General features: G+C 49.9%; 1 protein-coding gene and 1 long non-coding RNA gene across 2 annotated transcripts in view; both read left to right on the top strand.

The window, feature by feature from the left end:
• Positions 1 to 4,803, top strand: part of LOC113486860 (fas-binding factor 1 homolog) — a 37,984-nt gene that overhangs the window by 15,764 nt on the left and 17,417 nt on the right. The gene's annotated exons all lie outside the window — the stretch shown is intronic.
• The window catches only part of LOC113486863, a 9,764-nt gene continuing 5,735 nt past the window's right edge, over positions 775 to 4,803 (top strand). The window contains exons 1-2 of the long non-coding RNA XR_003399669.1: positions 775 to 869; positions 1,987 to 2,107. This is a non-coding gene — a long non-coding RNA (uncharacterized LOC113486863). The remainder of the gene's footprint in view (positions 870 to 1,986; positions 2,108 to 4,803) is intronic.

Genomic DNA, 4,803 nt, shown 5'->3' with positions numbered 1-4,803 from the left:
AAGCAGACATTTCTTTATTGACGGCCGGACGTGTAGGGGAGTGCTCTCACCGACAACACGTGCCAGGCACCAGAATCATACACCTTATATAGAACTTACTCATACATATTCATTAAGTCTTCATACATAAACACACAACTTCCAAGAAATCATTAACATATTCTCCTCCTATTGCCGAATCTGTGTAGTAAAGGTTAGAAATGTCTAGAAATGGGTCTGGGGTGTAATGTGAGTAGGCGGTCGCGATCTCCCCCTGCTGGAATTACCTTTTGCGTAAGGACACAGTTTTCTTGGCAGGTACCTGCAAGCTGTTACGGTTACTTCCCTCAGTTCCCATTAATCCTGGACCTTGAAAACTACTTGCGTTCTTCTAGTCCTATGTATGTATTATAAATCAGTTTACAAATTACCTCGTGTTATGTTACCTAGGTTCTAACCGTTCTCATTAAACAATTATGACCAATCCCTTCAGCCTTGGTACAGGGCTGTACAGGGGATTTTAGAGTAGCAGTCAGTTGCTAGATTTAAAATACAATAAATGTAAAATGATTTTTACTAAAATATCTCTTAATTCTATACTTATATTAAAATCAAACACAATTTCAGTTGTTAATAAAATCAGTAACATGTGGGTAGGAGACTGATCCTGCATGATCCTGGGGTTTAGATGAAATGGTTGAGCTGTCTTCCAGCCCAGAGAGTGCAACAAGAAGTGTCTCTCTAGAAGAATAGGACCAAAAACCACACGTACTGGGAGCAACGTGTCCACCAGCTGAGCCCAGGAGCTCCCGAGCCGCAGCCAGGTTTCCTTCTGCCACCACTGCTTCTGACACTGACTCTTAACACCTATCTCCACTTCTGCTGTGAAGGTGAGGAACATCAGCCCAAAATCCCCAGGCTAAGAAGAGATTTGATTTCGGGTCTCCAGTTTCCTGTCTGCTGGTCCTGCTGGGGGCAGCCAGAGCCACTCAGAGGGCCTGAGCTCTGCTCAAGCTCTCCAAAGGAAGTGACAGGATCTGGGACTGACACTCAAGGCTTGAGTGCTCAGCACTGGTTCTCAGCTCATGCTAAGTAGATCCCCCTTTCTTTTAGCAGACTTTGTGAACCGTCCTCCTGAGGTGCTTTATGATCCTCTGCATAGCACAAGGAGCTTCATGTCCAGCCCCAGGAGTCTGGGTTTCACACTGAAATCTAGTACCCAGAAGCTGGCACCCAGATGTCCGCAGCCTGCTTTGAGTCTGGCCCAGCCTCTGTCCCTGAGAGGAGACAAATTATTCCTGTGTGATCTCTGCAGAGTGGGAAAAATAGCCACTTTACCAGAGTGAAATACAGTGTATTTCTGAAGCAGTTGCTTTCTGAAAAACTTCAGACACATGGAATAAAAGCAGTACTCTTTCTTGTGCTTGCTGAAATTTTGGAATTTCCTTGCTTGGGTTGAAAGACCTGCAGTGTCCTCCTCATTCAACTCTCATTGTCATTTATGAAAAGACGTTTAAGTTTTAGATCTATCATGGCACTTTGTGATTTTCACTTGCATGAACCTCTGTCATCCCTATTCATACAGCTTGTCAGACATTCAAAGGCTCCAAGGAACAGACAAGTCTAAGCATAGCAAGGTTTGTACACTTGTTTCTTGAGCCAGAAAAATCTAACACATGTTCTTAAGAGCAAAGAAAAAAGGCCAGAGTCTAGATGTGCAGATTCATCTGCACTCCCCGAGCCTCTCAGCATTTAGGCTTTGCAGCGTAACAGACACATCTCCGCCCTTGCTACGGGCTCCCTTCTGATCAGATTTTACAACCATTATCTTGAGAAATGTTTTCATATAATGATGGAGAACTGCTAGAAATAAGAGTGTGACTGTTGTAGTGAAAAGTGGGGCCTTTTCAAATAGCAGGCATGTAACAGCAATGGCTACTGTAGCAGGTTGCATGGTTCATGGATCAGAATGACTTATCTGAAGGGAATTAATGTGTATTTTTTTAGCTAGGAGCCCTTGCTGGGCTGGGGAGAGCATGAAGTGATGCTGCAGCTTGTGGATATACTGGATGGCCCAAGTCAGAGCATTTAAGACAATGGCTACAGACAAATGGTTTTAAACAATCCAGTATGTTCTTGGGGCAGTGCTCAGCAGGTGCCTGTGACTAGTTGGCAGTGGGGGCTACCTGTGGGTCATTGTTTGTTGCCAGTTGTTTTCCTGCACTCTGCTCCCAGATGGGCACCTGACCTAGCGAGAGAAAACAGGGAGAGTGGCTCCAGCTGCCTGGGTGAGCTCTTTGCTCTGACCCTACAGCTGGGTGTGGGGAGCAGGCTCTGGCCCCCTTGCATTTGGGCATGCCTGGGGGCAGGAAAGGCCCTGTCCGAATCACACTGACAGTTCAGGACTGGGACACTACCCTGGACTGAGAGTTTGTGTCTCAGATTTTTGCAGACACTCCGCCACTCTGCTGAGCTCAAAGGTCCGCTCACGGGGGAGCCTTGATAAAAAAGGCTTTCCCTCATCCTCTAGGCTTAGGGGGATTCTGGGAGTTCATGCTTGATGACATATACGGCTGTGGTGTCCATTTGTAGTGGCCTTAAATGGCCACTAAGGGCAACGTGGAACACGTTTGTCAAAACACTAGTGACAGTGACGCTCTTGCAAGCCCTTGGGGTCAGCTTTCCTGGGGCAGACAGAAGCAAGGCCAGCGGCTGTGTCTGGAAGATGAGGTGATGTCCCCTGTGCAGCAGAAGCAGCTGCAGGTGCCCCAGGGTGCTCCAGCTGGGAGTGGTGCTTTGGGTGGTGTCAGGAGCTGTTTGGGGTAGGCTAGCTCGACGGGAGTCCTGTAGGCTTTGTTCTGGTGAGGGAAGGTTGGTGCTGCAGCCTTGGGTGAGTGTCTGTGCAGTGCAGAGGGGGAAGGGCTGATACTGCTCAGTGACAGGAGGTGACCAAAGCAGGCAGTGTAACCCGGGGCAGAAGAGACCCTTCTGCTTATGCTACCTGTGCAGGCATGTAGGCTCCCATTGCTCGAGCCAGCTGCTGTCCTCACCTACCTTGCCAGCTGAGCTCAGCGTCCGTTACCTGTCAGCTCTGTACCAACCAAGGAGAGCATCTGGGACTGGACAACCTCCATGCAAAGCCCACCCTGGTCCAAGGAAAATCTCAAGAAGCTGATGCCCAACTGGCGAACAACTCATCCTCATTTTGTGTGTTGTATCATTCCCAATGAAACAAAGACCCCAGGTCATTCATAAAACAGATTAGAAATTGGCAGAAAGACCAATTGTCCAATGCTAGAAAAATCAGTACATCCCCATGTTGCTGTGTAATGGGCCTGATGGATCAGAAGCTTGTTCTGCACCAGCTGAGATAGTAGCGCCCCCCAAACACCTTCCTGAATACTGTATGCCAAAACCTATTTTCACTTCATTCGCATTCATCTGAACGGTTGGGCATTCTTTGCTTAACTTCTCCAATTGGACGGAAGTGCGTTTCAGCAAAGATACGGAGGCTGGCCTATGCTGCATCCTGTATTCAACCACTGTGTAGCAGAAGTTTGAAGAGCGTTGTTTAAATATGTCTAACTAGAATGGTTTTACTGAGAGGAGACTGTGTTAAAACCGGTCGCAAGCTTGACTGGCAAATGTAGCTACATGAACAAAGGAGACTTCAGCAGGACTTCTGAATCAGTTCCCTGGGGCACTCTCGGGTTGTATGGGGCTGTCATTTCCACAGCACTTTAGCCCCATTAATTTATAGGTAAAGAAACTCCACAGCCAAACAATTTTAACCCAGGAAGTGCCATGCCAATAAGACATTTCTAAAGGATTGCTAGATTCAGGGCAAGGCAGCAGGGACCATCTGTTTGTTGTAATTGAACAAAGGCAAATGTAGGCTCGGGTCTCTAAGAACCGAGAAAGTACAGCACACTCACAGCCCTGCACAGGGTGTCCTGGAGGGCAAGGACGTGGGTCCTGGGTGGAAGTGGCGTTCTGGGCGCTAACTGAAGATGACTTCCCACGACAGTGACACGGGCAGGCAGGTTTGTGTAGGGGTAAGCAGAGGCGTGCTGAAGAGAAGAGGGGCTGGACTAATCTCTCAGCGTGGAAGCCCATTGCTAGATACTGTGTCTAATTGTGGTTTACAGATTTCAGGAGGAAGGCGAGGGCCTGGATGTGGTTCAGAAAAGGCCGACAGGAGAAAGGTCAGCTCAAGGGCAGCGAGAGATTTAAATCAAACTGTTTAACTCAACGAGACTGTGTGTTAACAGATGATTTGTTTGTGCTATAGAGAACCTTTGGGCGTAGAGATTCCCGCGTGTGCCGGGACCTGTCAGCTGCAAGACGGGCCTAAAGCAAGAGTCCAGGGGTGGGGCCTGCGAAAGGATGGTGTGGAGGTGGAAGGGAAGAAAACCCTTCCTACAGTGAGGGCGGACAGCTTACCTGGGGCACTCCCAAGCTTTGAAGGCTTCACCTATGATTGACATTTCTTTTTTTAAAAAAATAGGTACTAGATTAATCACGAGGTGGGGGCTGGATGAGCACGGCCCTGGGAGAGCTTCTCCAGCCCCGTCCTGCCCCCCCCGGGGCTGCAGCTCTGCCCCAGGCGCTGCCCCCGCCTCAGCCCGCGGGGGTGTCTGTCCCTTTAAGAGCCGCGCGGCGCGTGCGGAGCGGCGGCGGTTGGGCCGTTGGGCGCGCGGCGAGGAGAGGCGAGGCGGAGCGGCGGCGGCTCCCCGGGGCGGCGGCGGGACTCGCTCCTTCGTGGGCTCCTGGGCAGCGCCTGGAGCCTTGTTCCGAGCGGGCGGGCGAGGCGGCGCCGGCCGG

Source organism: Athene cunicularia (assembly GCF_003259725.1).
Source record: "Athene cunicularia isolate RWA chromosome 18 unlocalized genomic scaffold, athCun1 chr18_part1, whole genome shotgun sequence".
NCBI classification, from domain to species: Eukaryota; Metazoa; Chordata; class Aves; order Strigiformes; family Strigidae; genus Athene; species Athene cunicularia.
The sequence above is the reverse complement of the archived record's forward strand: the minus strand, read 5'-3'. Positions and strand labels throughout refer to the sequence as shown.